Raw genomic sequence first — 17,558 nt, 5'->3', positions numbered from 1 at the left:
GCAGCAGAGCAAAGTTAGGACCAGGACTGAGGGCTGCCAGCCCCTCATTCCTGACTTTCTGTTGTTTCTGACAACTTGGCCAACATGACTTAGAATACTGCGGCAATTATTTGCATTAATGGAACTGAAACTGGTCTCTTCAAAGAGTATAGTGTACTTTGTCCAAATGTCCAATATCCTTTCTCTTATCCTATACTCAGCCAACACAGCCCCATCCCCAAATTTCAATGCTAAAGGGGTTGGGACTTTATTCTTTTTAACTTGTATTCAGACTGACCGAAAAAAATTCTATGAAGTTTTCACTGTCTATTCACAACTTCCAGTAAGGCTAAAAAGCACTTTTTACAGCTAATAAATTCCAGTTTAGAAAGGTTAAGTCTACCAAGCTTTGGAACCGCACCAAAATGGAGGGAGGGGGAGTGTATAACATGGATCAGTTTGTTAATGTATTCTCAAAAGCTACTCAGTGACAAAACCAGAACGGATGAACAAGAAGAGGGTCTTCACTTTCCTACAAAGAGATGTGGCCTTTTCATCTCTAAGATTTTGGTGCTTAGAGCTACACTTGGCTGGCCTCAGTACCGGGAACAGCCAAGAGAAGTTTCTGTGTTCGCTGAGGGAGGAGAGGCACACTAACATCCTGTTCTTTTTAATAGTTCTGATGATATATATCCAAGTACTTAAAGTCAAAGTTTTGAAAGATGCTTGCTTTATTCTGTTGATTAGTCTGAAGCCCAATGTTGGAAGGAAGAGAAATGAACAGTATGTTCCATACTCCATACAATTTACTAAAAGGGAGAAAGAGACAAGTTTGAAGAGAGGATGAGGGGAGAAACCCATTGGCTTTAGTAAATGAGTCATAGTTCTGTTCATAAATCACGTTCAGAACAAACTATAAACCAGGATTTATAAAAAAAACACATAAGAGCATTTTTATAAACCACAGTCCTTACATGAACTCTGGGCTTTAGATGAGCATCTCTGGGCTTGCCTAAAACTTCTGTAAAGTAAACCACTACCAATCCACATGAAAAATGGTTTCTTTCTGAAACTATTGACTGTTCGGGTAGAACTTATGTATTCATAACTAACAAGATAAAATTCTTCGTGGAATGAGGAGGAGCTTTCCAGCTTATGAACAGGGATGGGTACTTTCAGAGGTATGGACATCAGGACTCAGACAGCATCCGAATGCTAAGGATGACCCTGCAAGTTTAATTTACTGTCCTGTTTTTTAGAGACAGCATGTAAAGGCTCCATAAGCAGCATTACTGGTTTCCTAGGAAAGAGCTCAGTTGAACTTAACCCACCACAGAAGTGCCTTTATTTTCTGATCACTCTACATGCAAAGCTAAGGGAGGATGAGGACAGAAAAGAAAACAGAATCACAAGAGCACCACCAGTAGGCACTGCTTTTAAAATCTCATGCCAATATTCTGAACAGCAAAGTCTGCCTGGAAGAGCAGAATAACGAGAACAGCTGGACCAATTTGGTGGAAAGTGATTGCAGGACCACCAAGAAGTAGTTTTGGGGCATTTGTGTGGAAACACTGTGTTCTGTGTTGGGCTAAAAACCTTAAGCATCACTTATCTACTTTTGGATGAAGATAAGGCTTTTACTTAATCTAACATTGAGCTGGTGGTAGTAGTTAGAGATTATGTAATCTGAGCACCTACAAGGAGAATAATACTGAAGTGATTTGTATGGAAGTTTGCATTTTCAGTACTGCTTTGAAGCATGATGCTTAGTGACTTAATGAAGTAAGCAGTCAATTCCAACAGCTTTACAGGTAACAACAGGGGCGTCTTAATAAGGAGTTCCCTTTTTATTCTCACTGTGCCACATTAATTTTGCAAATATAACCACTATTATTTCAAACGCAATTCATCTGATATGTCTGCCATTCCAGCTTGTCAACATTTTAACTATTGCTGTGTGCTACATATAAGTACATCTCTATCGCAGACACCCAGTTATATGCTATATACTATACATTACTTATTTACACTACTACACGTTATATAGTATGTTTATTCCACCCTGAGAATATCTAACAAAACTAAGATGCACAGAAGGTTTGAAAAAGGAATCACAAAAGGAACTGACAGTTAACGTTTAAGCCCACTCAAAGTGTGTGCCTGGTGTATTTGAGAATCTGTACCAAAAAAAAAAAAAAAATACATATCTAACTAATGGGTTGAAATGTCACTTTTTTTTAAGTCTGAAGGGATTAATATGACTAGGGATCGTTTTAGGTATAGAACTTTTGTTTTTAACAGAGGAGACCTCGAGGAGTAAAACCCTAATTTTCTACATGAACCACAGATGAATAGAGGCACCTCATCAAACATGTCTCAGCGACTGGGGTGGGAAGAGAGCCAAGCACATGCTCTCATCCACCATCCTGCCTGCTCAGCTCCCCCACGAAGGCAATGGGGAGGGAGAAGCTAATGGGACAGTGAGTACTGGGTCAAATATGAAAGTACAGTGAGAGATATGAGATGGAAAGCGGAGAATGCTCTGGGCCCTGGCTGGAGCTGGACTGACTGGGTCCAAATCCATCCCAGCTCCAACCCTGGCTGCATTGTAACCATGAGCAGATGTCCCTGTCTTCATCTCTTGGGGTCTCAACTACGAACATGGAGATAATAACAGTACCTACCTCACAGGATTGTTGGGAGAATTAAATGACATACTACAAATAAAATGCTTGGCAACAATGCCTAGCACATGGTAGGGCTCAATGAATATAAACTTTTCCCATTATTATCACTCTTATTTCTTGGTTAATTCCCATAGGTGATCCCTAGATTACTTCTTATCACCATGACCTTGACAAACTATACTACAGATAGATATCCAGGCACTGTTTTTTGTTGTTTTTTTTTTAAGATATAAAACAATATGGAGGGCTTCCCTGGTGGCACAGTGGTTAAGAATCCGCCTGCCAATGCAGGGGACACGGGTTCGAGCCCTGGTCCGGGAAGATCCCACATGCCGCGGAGCAACTAAGCCTGTGTGACACAACTACTGAGCCTGCGTTCTAGAGCCCACGAGCCACAACTACTGAGCCCACGTGCCACAACTACTGAAGCCCGTGCTCCTAGAGCCCGTGCCCCCCAACAAGAGAAGCCACCGCAATGAGAAACCTGCGCACCGCGACGAAGAGTAGCCCCTGCTCGCCGCAACTAGAGAAAGCCCACGTGCAGCAACGAAGACCCAACATAGCCAAAAATAAATAAATAAAAAATTAATTAATTAATTAAAAAAAAACACAAACCAATATGGACACCATGATGGACACTCACTGCTATTGGTACAAAAGGTTATAAAAAAGGCTATATAACTATTATATTATATATTTAGTACAGAATCATCTTTTGAAAAGAATATGTCTGTCCATATACATGGCTGGAAAAAAGTCTAGGACATATACTATCAATCTGTGAGCATGGTCATCTCTGAGTGGTACAATTATTGTTAATGATTTTAACTTTGTCCCTTTTTGCTCATCCATTTTTCTAATTTTCTACAATGAACACACATTCCATATTTATACAATAGATATGAGAGACCAAAATTCTCATACAAACTAAAAAACAAAAGCACGGGAGATTGCTGCTGAAATTGTGAAAATGTGCAGACATGTGCAATACCACCTCCGATGCAAGAAGCATGTGATGACATAAAAGGGCACACAAAGGTCAGATATGGCCAGAGGACGCTCCTGGCAGAAAGAAAGTGAACTTGGCTTTGAGCCCTCATCCAGCTATTTCCCAGCCATGTACCTTGGTGAGTCATTTCTCATGGCCTCAGTTTATGACCAATTGATGGAATCAGTTTTGACCTACTGCAACAGGACAGAGATGACCACTCCCTCTGCCCTGAGAACTTAGATTTGGCTTCCAGCCCGTGTCCATCCTAGCTCTCCCCCCCGGCTCCATCTCTGTCTCCTTTGCTGGTTCCTCTACGCCTCTTAGCTGCTCATCGTCCCAGTGCCCAGGATTCAACCCTTGACCTCTGCTCCACTCCGTCCACTCTCAGCCAGTCTATGGCTTCAATTCCACTGATAACCCAACTGTTCCTAAGTATCCATCTTCACTTCTGACCTCTTCCTTGAATTCCAGGCTCGAATGTCAAAAATTGCCCACTGGAGATAATTTTTTGGAGGTCTGGCAGGCATCTCAAACTCAACATGGCCCAAACTGAGAGCGCGATCTCCCTCCAGCCCTCAAGACCTGCTCTTCCTCATCACAGTTGATGACAACCAAATCCTTCTCGTTGCTCAGGCCAAAAGCTCTGTAGTCACTCTGGGCTTCTTTCTTTCTCTCATGCCCTAAATGCAAGTCTACTGACCCTACCTCTAAAATACACCCAGAACCCTACCACTTCACACCACACCTTCAAAGCTACCACCCTGGTCCAGGACCACCCTCTTCGTCTAGGATTATTATTATTGCAGGAGCACCCTAACCAGTCTCCCTGCTCCCACCTACGCCCCCTGCAGTATCTTCTGAGCACGGCAGCCAGACTGATACTATTAAAGTGTCGATCCATCACGTCACTCTTCGGCTTGAACCCCCCAAAGGTTCTGCATCTCCCAGAGATAAAATACCAAACTCTTTGTGCTGGCCTACAGGTGCACACCCCCATCTCCCACTACCCTTATCTTCACTCCCACCAGCCCCACTGGGCTCCCTGTGGTTCCTCAAACAAATCAAGCAGGTTCCCACCACAGGGCCACTAGACTAGCTGTTCCTTCTCCCTGAAATACTGTTCTCCCAGATAGCTAGCTTCTTACCTCCTCCAGGTCCATGTCTCTCACTGGGGTGATACCCCTGCCACCCCTTTTAATATTATGACGACTCCCACACCCCAGTAACATACCCCCTGTCCCCTTTCCTTGTCTTCTTTTTCTTCATAGAAGTTTCACTACCCAACATAACTTGTACTTCACTCGCTTCATTTATTTATGGTCTATCTCCCCACAGCTAATATATAAGTTCCACAAAGGCAGAAATTTTTTATTGTTTTGCTCCTGACCTTGTACCTAGAACAGAGCCTGGCACATAACAGGCACTGAATAAATATTTATTGAATAAATAAATAGGATTAAAAGGTACCTGTCCTTACCTCTCTCAGAGTTACATAAGGAACACATGTACATCAGGAATGTGAAAGTAACTACTGAATAATTTGACACTTAGATCAGTATGTGGATGGTGTTATTATTATCATTTCTATTATATTGAAGATATGTCCCAAATCTTGCCAGATATGGCCTGAATTAGTCATGCTTGAAACTTGAACTACGATTCCCCACCTCCTTTTTAACTTATCTGTTTCAGTACAAAGGTGGTGATAGGAAATTCCCACAACGCTAGGATTCTGTAAAGGATTAGGTTCATAGATCCACTCAATGTCTAACCCTACAAATGATTATCTTAATCACAAGTTGGGATTTTTGTCTTCCATTGGAGAAGAATATGGAAAGACAGAAGAAGAGATTAAAAGATTAAGTGTGATCACTTAAGAGTCCAGAGAGTGCCTGATTTCCCTTTATTGTGTATCAGAACCCTGATGACACAGCCATGTCTCACCCAGGGTAGATTTCTGTGCAAACTCTCAATGGACAGAAGCTTGGGTTCTGTTCAGTGATCTCCATCTGGAAACTAAGAGTATATAAAATACTCTATTAACACCAGGAAATACAGAAAACAGCATGTTTCATGATGATACACCCAGAATTACTTTAGGAGGCACCAAACAGAAATGACACGGAGTTAGAACACTCTTCTCAACGCAGATGCCACACAGTCAAGCAGAAAACTCAGTTGGAAGACAGATTTACTAACCTATATTCCATCTTGGCTGGAATGATTGTTTTAAAGCTCCTCTTATGAGTTCCAAAAAAACCATAGCCCTTCAGAGGCCAATAATAGTAGCTTTTACTTGCAAAACTAACATTTACTCACTGCAGCTAAACTGCAAAGCATTATGAATCCTGGAGAGCAAGGTAATTAATCTAATTTAGCTGAACACATAAGGGTTTTCAAGTGGATAAAACTGCATTGTGGGACACCTGAGCCCAGCAGCAGTGCCTGCTCCATTCAGGGAGCAGGCAGAGGTGAGAGTAAGCCAGTCCTACAGAGCTCAGCCTTGAGTTTTCCAAGACGATTCCCTTCATCAGACCCTCCAGCCCCTTTAGAAAAAAGCAACTTATAAAATTATATCCTATTAAAGACCCTAACATCAAAGTCAGAAAACTGACCGATTTAAGACTTAATCAGCTTAATTGTGAGATTCTGCTTGTCAGCAACATACCAAGCCTGTCTTGTTCCTTTCACATCATGACATGGAGGCTTCATTACTCAAGAAGCGGGAGGAAGGAGAGAATCAATCAGAAAGAATTACACAAGTTGCTACAGAGAAGGCTTTCAGTTTTCACTTTATGTGAGTGACTCACTCCGTGAGAATACTGCAACTCATCCTCATCAAACTCGGCTTCTTTTTCCTTCATTAAAAACAAAACAAATGGGACTTCCCTGGTGACACAGTGGTTAAGACTCCACACTCCCAAGGCAGGGGGCCCGAGTTCAATCCCTGGTCAGGGAAATAGGTCCCACATGCATGCCACACCTAAGAGTTCACATGCCGCAACTAAGGAGCCCGCCTGCCACAACTAAGACCTGGCCCAACCAAATAAATAAATAAATAAAATATTAAAAAAACAAAACAAACAACAACAAAATAACCCAAATTATTTTGTATCTGGACTCTCTTCCAGAAGTAACAACGCAGTCCCAAGAAGGATCAGCTGGAAGGGGGAACTGTTTTAAGGATGACACACAGGCTCGCTCATGATTCATTCTGCTAGGACCCAATCCAAGCACACTCGGAGGTTTTCAGCAGGTATCAAGAATAATCTTGCCTATGGATGGTGTCTTACATCTTACACTTTACTTTGGCGTACAACATGCTTTACATAATCTAGCAAAACTAGAGAAAAATAAATGAATCCACATCAGGGACTTCCCTGGTGGCACAGTGGTTAAGAATCCACCTGCCAATGCAGGGGACACGGGTTCAAGCCCTGGTCCGGGAAGATCTCACATGCTGCAGAGCAACTAAGCCCATGCTCCAACTACTGAGCCTACACTCTAGGGCCTGTGAGCCATAACTACTGAGCCCACGTGCTACAACTACTGAAGCCCGTGTGCCTAGAGCCCATGCTCTGCAATGAGAGAAGCCAAGGCAATGAGAAGCCCGCACACTAAAACGAAGAGTAGCCCCCGCTCGCTGCAACCAGAGAAAGCCCGCGCGCAGCGACGAAGACCCAACACGGCCATAAATAAATAAATAAATAAATTTCTTAAAAAAAAAAAAAAAAAGAATCCATATCAGACCCAAGGATTACAAATACAGAAATTCCCTAGTATTGCTGATGTGACATTTTTTTCTTTCAAAGAGCAATGATTTTTTTTTTTTTCACTTGCTCTTGACTCCATACTGGGTTTGATATTTTTATCACATACAAGTGAGGAAATCTGGAGTTAATGTTCCAATAGGCACTCCTTCCATCAGCTTCTCACAGAGCCTTGCACCTGGCTTGGTGCGCATCAATGCTCCCATTACGACATGTCGTCATTTCAATAAATAGAACTCAAGTGTTACAAGATAACCCCAGGTTCTGGGGAGACATGAGATCTGACACATGTGAGTACCTCATTATACATCCAGGCCTTCTGCCAAGCAGAAGGAACAGAGGGATCACCTTCTAACATAAATGTTACAGGTCTCTCTTGCTCTAAGGATCAAGTCCAGTATATTTATTTCATTTACCACATGGGTCATTTTCCCTCCACTGTAAAGGAGAATCAGTGAATAAAAGCTATGTTAGTACAGCACGATGCTTGAGAATTTTAAACAAATCAGTGAGGCAAATCAGTTATGGTTTTCATACCAAGCATACCTCTGACAGGCTCCATATAAATATTCCTTTCAGCTTAGAACACCATACATAATACCACTTTGAAATACTGTACTCCATATGACCAAGAGACAAAATTCCACTGCCTTAGGAAATACAGGCTCACATGTTTACACTTTCATCTTCCATGCAGGCCCCATGGTCTAGGGGGATAACACAGGCCTGGGATTGGAGAAACCTGTGGGGTTACAGGACTTCCTCAGTTGCTAACAGGTTTCAAGTTTGGGAAAGTTATTTAAATTATATCCCAGTTGCTTTATCTCAGAAAGAGGGAACAAAGATGACTACCAATTTCTAACTGCAGCAGAAGCAGCTAAACTTTAAGCCATTCCAAATGACTCAACCTACAAACATCAAATTAATCTGTCACCTAAATCTCCCAGTCTTACAGGTGTGCCTTATAATTTGTCCCTCAAGTACCAACCAACCCACACACCTTCCACAAGAGTAGGTTTCCAGCTCTTACTGAGTGAAGTGTCTTGAGGCATTTCTCATCATGTGCAGTGTTCTACAACCAGTCCCTTGAAGCACTTCTATACATTCAAAAACCACATCCATACTAGGCGAAGGTTAAACCACAGAGTAGCTGAGCTAAGTCGCCTGCAGAAAACGGAAGCAGGAGTCATGCTCGTCTCTGTGCCAGGTGACCTAGAGTAAAAAAAAGGGCTTTGGAGGGCAGAGAATCTTCTGACACCTGTAGTCACTGTGCTCTGCACACCACAGTGATGAAACCTCAGCTGGGGATGTGTTTCATGATATACAGCATGAAAGAGCCAGGAATATAGGATCTAATGTTTCAATTGTCCTCATAAACCAAAAATTACACTGCATCTGTGAAAGCCAGAGACCACGACCACCCACAGCAGACCAGCAGAGACCAGACAAGATACAAGATTAAGTAAAATGTCATTAAGGTACACAAACAAAGGAGGAATAAAGGACATAGTGACTCCACAGGTTACAATATTATCAGAACAAAATGCCGTTCTATAGTGGTTCAAAGGAAAGAATACACGGAGTCACTGTTACCATCACTGGACACACACACACATCTAACTTAGTTTACTGTCAAAGAATGCATACAAAGCTCCACTTTCCAGATCCTAAAATAGAACTAAAACAATTTCATAGGGATAATTTATTAAACTAGCAGTGACCTTCAAATTAAAACATAGGAGACATAAGACTAAAGGCTTTTACATCACATCTTACCAGGCACATCTCACTTTCCTGCGCTAGACAAACACATACTCTTGGCAGGGGGCGGGCGGTGTTAAACCATGCCCTCCCCAGACTGCAGAGGTTCACTTGGGTGGGACGCAATGACTCTCTTCTTCAGAGGACAGGCTTTTTCAAGGCAGAGTGATAGTTAACCTGAGCTCACTTCTGCCACTGGTTATCTACATCATTTCTACTGCATCCATTTATCAATTCAACAAACATTTATTCAACGCCTACTCTGTGCCAGGTCCTGTGCTCTCAGCATCGCTTCTTCCTAGCAGACAGAGGTGTACCCAGGCGCAATTAATTTCCTGGCTGGATTAACTTTCCAAACTCTCTTCGTGTTTACCTTTCCAGCAATGCCAAATTCATTCAGTGCCTAAGGTCACCAGCATCCTAGTTTCGTGATGCTCCTTTAATTAACATTTTGGTGGCAAGAGAGCCCATTCCCTTTGTTTCCAAGCTCATCTCTCTAAATAATCCAACCAGCTCATGTTCTGTCTTCCCTCTTCCCTGCCAGTTCTATCCGTTCCTCTAATATTAACTTACTCAGTACCTCGTTGATCTAATAATCCCATGATGAGGTGCCTTGATCTATAAGGGCTCATCCCTTTCCTTATTCAGGCAACTCTGATATCCTACCTTCCCTATATAATTCATCTGAAAATAATCTAATCTCTATCTGTATCAATCACCTTCCCATGAAAAAGTGTCAATAATAATAGCACTGACCACTTCGCAAAACACTTCCAATTACACCATTTCAATTAAGCCTCACCAACACTGTGAAATAGCCAGTACTTCACTCATTTTACACATGAGGAAACCAAATAATGAAGAGAGAAGTAACCAAGTCCAATGAGACAGGAATTTGAGGCCTGGAATCTTAAAATGGCCGAAGGGAATTTAAAAGAGTAGGATTCAGCAAGGAGTTGTCAGGAAAGAGCCTGGAATGAAGCTGCAAAGGTTAAATTACAAAGTATATGAGGTATTTTTTAAGGAACACTTGAACATCACACATGTTAATCAGTAAAAAAGGAAAACATCCATTTGGCTCTTCAAGAGTTAGAATTTTAAAAGAAGCATGATCAAGAGGGGGAAAAAATTGACTACAAAGAATTATAAAGCTTAAAAAAAAAAAGAGAGAGCAAGGATTCCAGGATTCTCAGACAAAGAAAGTGGAGTTCTGTCAACAATGTGAGAGAAGAACCTATTTTTCTGCCCCAATGTCCCAAAAGATTAAGATCTGGTGGGTGACGTGCCCACATGCTGATCACAGAGGTGGCCAAACTTTCAGTTACCTGAACTCACTCACGCTCATACCCACAAGCCTCGCTTGGCAGGACCGTTCGATTCCACCCAAAAGTTTTCTCCTTGTGAGGAGCACAGTAGAAAACACAATCAGTAAGAACATTTTTTAAAAAGTAGAGCGGGATAATTTCCTGTGATCCACTCAACAAGATGGACCAATGCTCTGATTTTCTTGCCTACACCTTCCCAAAGGCCCTACTGCAATGGACAGCTACATCTGGTTGAAGAAAGTAGGGAACTGATAGTCAATCTCAGCCTAGTTTGTATTTGATAACAACCTGTGTATCAAAGTATTCATAGATAAAGGGATATTCTGTTGTTTTTCTATTTAGCTAAAAAATGCCATGCTTTTACTATCTGACTACTGGAGATACTTCCCTTTAGGGTTTTGTTGTGTCAGGATTTTGTTTTGTTTTGTTTGTTTGTTTCTTCATTTGTTCATTTCATTCATTCATTCATCAAGCTTTTCATTGAAGTAGAATGTGCAATACAGGATTATCATACATGCAGTACAGGTTTTGTGATAAAATTTAAAACTAGGCCTTTATAAAATACCATTCCTTCCTACCAGGTGACAGCTATATACCTTTGAATAAGTCACAATACTTCTTTGAAGAGGTTCCTCATTAGTAAACGAGGGATAATAGAATCTACCGATTCCATGTTAAAAGTGGTTTTCTGAAAGCCAAAACCAAATGATCAATCTGAAAGTACGTTGTAAGTATTACAGCATGGATATCTATGGATCAGGAAACCTAGTAGAAAAAGTGTAGTCACCTTCAAGAAACTTCCTAGGAATGTGTGTGTGCATGGCATGTCACGTGCCTGTGCATGTTTTTATCGGCAGCCATAGTGGGAATGGCTTTGTGTCCTCCAAGCAGCATTATCATTACCCAGGTGCAACTATATCTCTGCAAGCATCCGAGTTCAAGGTAGAAACAGAACTTGGAGACAGTGTCTAGATACCTGACCCCAAACAGTATGATATTATGTTGCTGCCATACCAACATCTATTTCTAGCATTCCGACTCTAGACCTCTTTTTTCACTCTGCTCTTGTTCCAACAGCTTCAATGGTGGAGAAGATACCTGAAATGTCCCAAGCTGTGATTTTGTGATCAGGGAGTATCATCATCTCCACCCTGCCGGTGACCAAAAGCTGTCTGAGAGTCACTTAAAACAACTACCGCTAGGAAAGAACTTTCGAAAGGAAACCCTAGTGGCTTCCAAATTGGCAACTTGAAGGAACCAAAAGTTAGTGAAAAAGTCACATAACAACTAAGGGCAATTTTATCAGCTTCGTTCAATGAAGCAAAACTTGGACAAAAAAACCTCATTATTCAAACCAGATGCTGATTTTGTAACATTTACTTCAATGGTGAACTGTTTCAATTTTCTCTTATTTTAAATATGTAATATAAAGCAGGCAAATCACTACATTAATAAAGGCACACCTGAAATTTATAAAGTCAGTTTGAAAAAGAACTGAATGTAGGAAACCCGTTTTCAAAAGTTTATTGCCAGGAGCATTTTTTTCTTTTTTAATCATGTGACAAAAGAAGTGCAATAATGGGTTTAAGACAAGATCAATTATGGGCAGCAATGAAATTACCCTTTAATGATGATTAGCCCCAAATCTTGATTACTGTCAGCTCCAATTATCTGGTCACAAGGCACACAAAGTGCTGTGTTCTCCATCTCAAACAAGAATGAAGGATGGGCCCTCAAGGTGAGGAGTCACATAAGACAAGGAGGCAGAGGAGGCTGACCACACAGACCCCAAGTGCCTAAGAGAAAGCAAAATGTTTATAAGAATGTTTACTAAGCACCAAAGTTACTTTTTAAAAAAACCTGATAATCTCCCTCTTTAAAATGATGATTCTCTCTCTCTTGTCCAAAGAATGAGGAGGAAACAGATCTCAACTCCAGAAAAAAAGTGAGCATCTCTGGTGACAGGTGCAGCTGGGTGGGTCCTGGGAGAATGTGCGAGCAGACCATGGGGAGCCCAGAAAGAAGACTATTGCCTTGGGACATAATCCCAAAGGGAAATGGGAACACTCCTTGGATTCGGGGCTATTCAGAGGTGGCAGAGCCCAGCTGTGCAGTTTCCAGGGTCTCAGAGTTGGGCACAGTGAAATGCTACCCTACAAACAACGCAGCCTAACCACCAGGGGACATTTCCGCTGTTTTCTGGAGACAGAACCAGAGCATTTTAGAGATGGGAAAGATCAACACCTTCATTTTACAAACGAGGAGACTCAGGACTAAGGAGGTAGAATGAATGGGACTAACTAACGGTAAAGCCAGTTCTCCAAGCAGGCATCCTGAACCCTAACCCCCTGCCCCCGCTCAGATGACCGTGAGGCTCTGAAGAGCAGTTCCTAAGGATTGCCACTGTCCAGCACTCACTGCAGCCCGTCACAGTTAGGAAAGGTCACACTCCTCTTCCGCCTTGGGTGTGCTCACATGGCGATTCAACACCAGACAGGTGCAAAAGAAAATTGACATTCTCATTGGAGCTATAAATATTATTTATCAAAACCTAGCATGGTCCAGGAGCCATATTAGCACCAGTGTTCATTCTCCTTGCAATGCTCACAACCCAGGAGGTGTTTACAACCTCATGTTACTGAAAAATGAGGCTTAGAGAGGTGACGTAACTTGTTTATGCTCACACCACTAGGTAAGTGGCAATCCTGGCTTCAGACCAGTTTTTCTAGCCCCCTGGAAACACTGTGCTTCCTACTACACCACCAGCCCTCCAAGTTTTGCAAAAGAAAGCGTTCCCCATCCAACTGATTATGACAGCGGCACAAGAAGCTTTGTCTAGTGAAAATATCTGAATTGTAATATAAGAAACAAATGGATCCTGAACAATGGTAAGAAAGCTTCTAAAATCTGGGTTAAACATGAGTCTTCTGGTGACTTAACTAAGGAGAGAAGTTACCTGCAAAATTCCAAGTTTTTCCTTCCTAAAATCTTTGTTCCACCAATCCTGGATATTCTGTTTATTACTCTTATTTTCTCTTTCAAGCAAAAGCTTAAGACCCCACAAGCAGATGAGGACAACGGGAATTTTAAAAAGCAGATAAGGGCTTCCCTGGTGGCGCAGTGGTTGAGAATCTGCCTGCCAATGCAGGGGACACGGGTTCGGGCCCTGGTCTGGGAGGATCCCACATGCCGCGGAGCAGCTAGGCCCGTGAGCCACAATTGCTGAGCCTGCGCGTCTGGAGCCTGTGCTCCGCAACAAGAGAGGCCGCGATAGTGAGAGGCCCGCGCACTGCGATGAAGATTGGCCCCCACTTGCCGCAACTGGAGAGAGCCCTCGCGCAGAAACGAAGACCCAACACAGTCATAAATAAATAAATAAATAAATAAAATTAAAAAAAAAAAATAATAAAAAGCAGATAAGATGGTCACCAAAGTAAGATCGACAAGGCCATGGAATAATGGAGAAATTCATTATTATTCTAACTCATAGCCTTCTTGTGGCCAGCCAGCCTCCACCCGTGCTTTCACCTTCTGCCAACCACCTGCCACCCTCCCTTCTGCAAACACAGGCACTTGGCCAGCCTGGAGATTTCTGTTCTCTGACTGAACAAACACCTCTCACCTTCCAGTCTGAACACAACCCTGAAACCACAACTCATGGTGGGTTTGGTGCTACTGACATCTTTGCAGTTTGTAGTCTTCTGCCTATAAGAAGGCTGACCTGTTTAAAGCTAGAACATTCCAAAGAGGTCTATTTTTTTTTTTTTTATTGAAGTATAGTTGATTTACAATGTTGTGTTAGTTTCAGGTGTACAGCAAAGTGATTCAGTTATACATATGTATATATCTATTCTTTTTCAGATTTTTTTCCATTATAGGTTATTACAAGATACTGAATATAGTTCCCTGTGCTATATAGTAAGTCCTTGTTATTTACCCATTTTATATACAGTAGTGTGTATATGTTAATCCCAACCTCCTAATTTATCCTTTCCCCCCCCCGCTTCCCCCTTTGGTAACAGTAAGTTTGTTTGCTATGCAAAGAGGTTTATCTCTAACCAAGAGAAGACCTGCAGGGTTTGAGCCTGCTTTCCTCAATACACAGGCCAGGCAGGTAAATGGGTGTGCTCTCAACAAAACACAACCAACCTCATTTTCCTAGTGACTTTTTGGAGTTTATTTACTGGCAGTTTCAGGTTCTGGAAACACAAAAACAATTGGTTCTGCCCTCCAGGAGCTCACAGTCTGGTGAGGGTGACGATACCCTTGAAAAGATGAACGGTGGTATCAGGTGATGAGCGTGAGAACACGCAGGTATACCAAATACTATAAAGAAATAGGACGAACGAACCAGGGAAGCGTCATCAAAGAAGGGGCCACATGAATTGGGTTTATAAGACAAGTAGGAGTTTTCAAGGCCAAGAAATGGAGGTTCAGGACCATTGCAAGCAGGGACTGTACATTCAAAGGCTCATATTTACGAAGAGGCCTGCAGTCTGGGGAGTGAAGAGAAGCAGTGTTTATTCACGAGGGAGGTAGGGAACGGGTAAAGGAAGCATCTCAGACTATTACAAAGGGTCTCTATAGGCTTGTAAGAGTCAGCGAAGGTTTTAAAGCATGATTAGCTTTTTCTTTTTTTAAAGAAAGTAATTCTGGCAGACATGGCCAAGCGTGGACAGGACTCTAAATCAGTGCTGTACAAAAAAAACAAAATGCGAGCCACAGAGCCAAGCCACATATGTAATTTTAAATTTTCTAGGAGCCACACTTAAGGTAAGAAAAAACAAGGGAAATTAATTTAATAATATATTTTAACCCCCTTAATCCAAACTGTTATCATTCACTATTATCTGTCAATATTTTGAAAATTATTAATGTGATAGTGAGATGGTTTACATTCTTCTTTTCTCATGCTAAGTCTTTAAATCTGGCACACTTACAGGTCATCTCAATTTGGAAGAGCCGCATTTCAAGCGCTCAAAAGCCAGATGTGGTGAGTGGTTACCATACTAGACAGCACAGCTCCAGATAAATCACATACAAGACCCACTTAGCAGGCTGTAGCCAAGAGTCCAAACAAGAGATGATAAATGTCTGGGGAGCTATTTCCAGCCCTTGGACATATGCTAAACTGCCATTGAAATGCAACTTTACAAACATGTAACTTATTTTTTGTTTTGAATAGATAATAATTCCCATGGTTCACAAATAAAAATAATACAGCAAACAGTGCTACCCTCACCCTTTTTCTGTCCACCCCCCCACCCTCTCATTAAAGAGAACCATTTTATTAAGTTTCTTTTTTCTGTTTGCTTATCCTTTCAGTATTTCGTCATGCAGATATGTATGTAGACTCATACTGTGTCCCCTTTCTACACCAAAGGTAGCACACTACCTACTCTGTTCTACACCTTGCTTTTTTCATTTTAATAATATATCTTGGAGATCTTTCCATATCACTGCATGAAGAGTTTCCATGTTCTCTTTAAATGCTACACAATATTCAATTGTATGGATGATTCACAGTTTATTTCACTGGTCTCCTACTAATGGATATTTGAATTGTTTCCAATCTTTTCTATTATAAACAATGGACTAATGAAAAACCTCGTACATACGTCACTTTATATGTATTCAGGGGTACCTGCAGGGAAGAAGTACCAGAGCCAGATTGCTGGGTCAAAGGGTAACTGCATTTGTAATCTTGACACAGCTAAATTGGCCTGCATAAGGGTTGTGCAATTTTGTACTCTCAGGAGAAGTACGGTGCACATCTGGTCAACAATGTACGATTATCACATTTCAGAATTTTTGCCAATCCAATGAAGTAAAAAGTGCTACTTAGTTTAAATTTGCATTTCTCTTACTATGTCTGAGTCTGAAGATCTTTTATTTGGTTTAGAGACAATCTATATTTCTTGTTCTGTGAATCATATGTTTGTGTCCTTTGCCTATTTTTCTACTGGTTTGCCAGTCATTTTCTTATTCATTTGTAGGAGCTCTTTATATAGAGAGATTAGCCCTTTGGCAACTGTAAATTTCTTCCCTCAACTATTATTTGTCTTTTGAATTTACTTATTGTGTTTTTTACCAGGTAAAATTTTTTAATCTGAATTTAGTCTAATTTATCAATCTTTTTCTTTTCTGGTTTCTGAATTTTGAGTCATAGTTTAAAAGGCTTAACTTTTAACTTCAAAGTTAAAAGGAATTTACACGTTTCTTCCAGTCCTTTCATTTTAAGCAGATATGAATATATATTCATATTTTGAAATCCTTGTTAAAAATATCATTTTTGACTTTTTCCAAATGAAGTAGACCAGACCATTTTATGAATGCCTTCCTGATTTCTCCCTCCTTTCTTTTCATAATTCTTTTGAATATCACACTGATCATCATATAAATTGAACTGGTCAAGATGGAATTTATTTGAACAGTATGAGATATAGAAATAACTTCATCTTTCTCCAGATAGCTACCCATTTGGTCCAAGACCATATACTAAAAATTTCATCACTACCCCACTGGAACCATAATTTTAAAATACTTTTCTATTTTTATAGACAGCAACCTGGATTTTTATAAACTCATGGTTCTTATTCTCTAGTCTAGACATTACAGAGGTAAATACAAGTTATGATCTTCACTTATTTACAGGAACTGCCAAGTTTTGTAAAAACTGCATTCATACAGCAGTATCTTTACTCCTGCGTCATCCTCAATAGCTTTTCAGCAGACGCTTGACCTGAAGAGATATACAGACACAAACTGCCGCTGCGAAATTTACAATTGCGAGGCTGCCAAATTGTTTTTTGCGAGTCATTTGTTTAAAAGGAAGCAGCACACCACAAGTAAAGTTTGGCAAAACTCTCATCAGTGACAAAATTCTGGTTTATCCAAGTTCATTTTAGGTAATCACCAGTATGATATTCAAAAGATTTATGAAAAACAAAGAAAGGAGGAAGAAAAGAGAGGGCGGTTCAGAAGATATCTGGTCCACCTGAGTTGGAAAAGTGAAAACTGATTTTTTTTTTTTTTGAGTTTTCAT

General features: G+C 41.0%; 1 protein-coding gene across 2 annotated transcripts in view; it reads right to left on the bottom strand.

Moving 5' to 3' along the window:
- JAZF1 (JAZF zinc finger 1) overlaps positions 1 to 17,558 on the bottom strand; it is a 353,802-nt gene that overhangs the window by 274,331 nt on the left and 61,913 nt on the right. The window lies entirely within an intron of this gene.

Source organism: Balaenoptera musculus, chromosome 9 (assembly GCF_009873245.2).
Source record: "Balaenoptera musculus isolate JJ_BM4_2016_0621 chromosome 9, mBalMus1.pri.v3, whole genome shotgun sequence".
Classification (NCBI taxonomy): Eukaryota; Metazoa; Chordata; class Mammalia; order Artiodactyla; family Balaenopteridae; genus Balaenoptera; species Balaenoptera musculus.
This window is presented reverse-complemented; position numbering and strand designations above follow the sequence as displayed.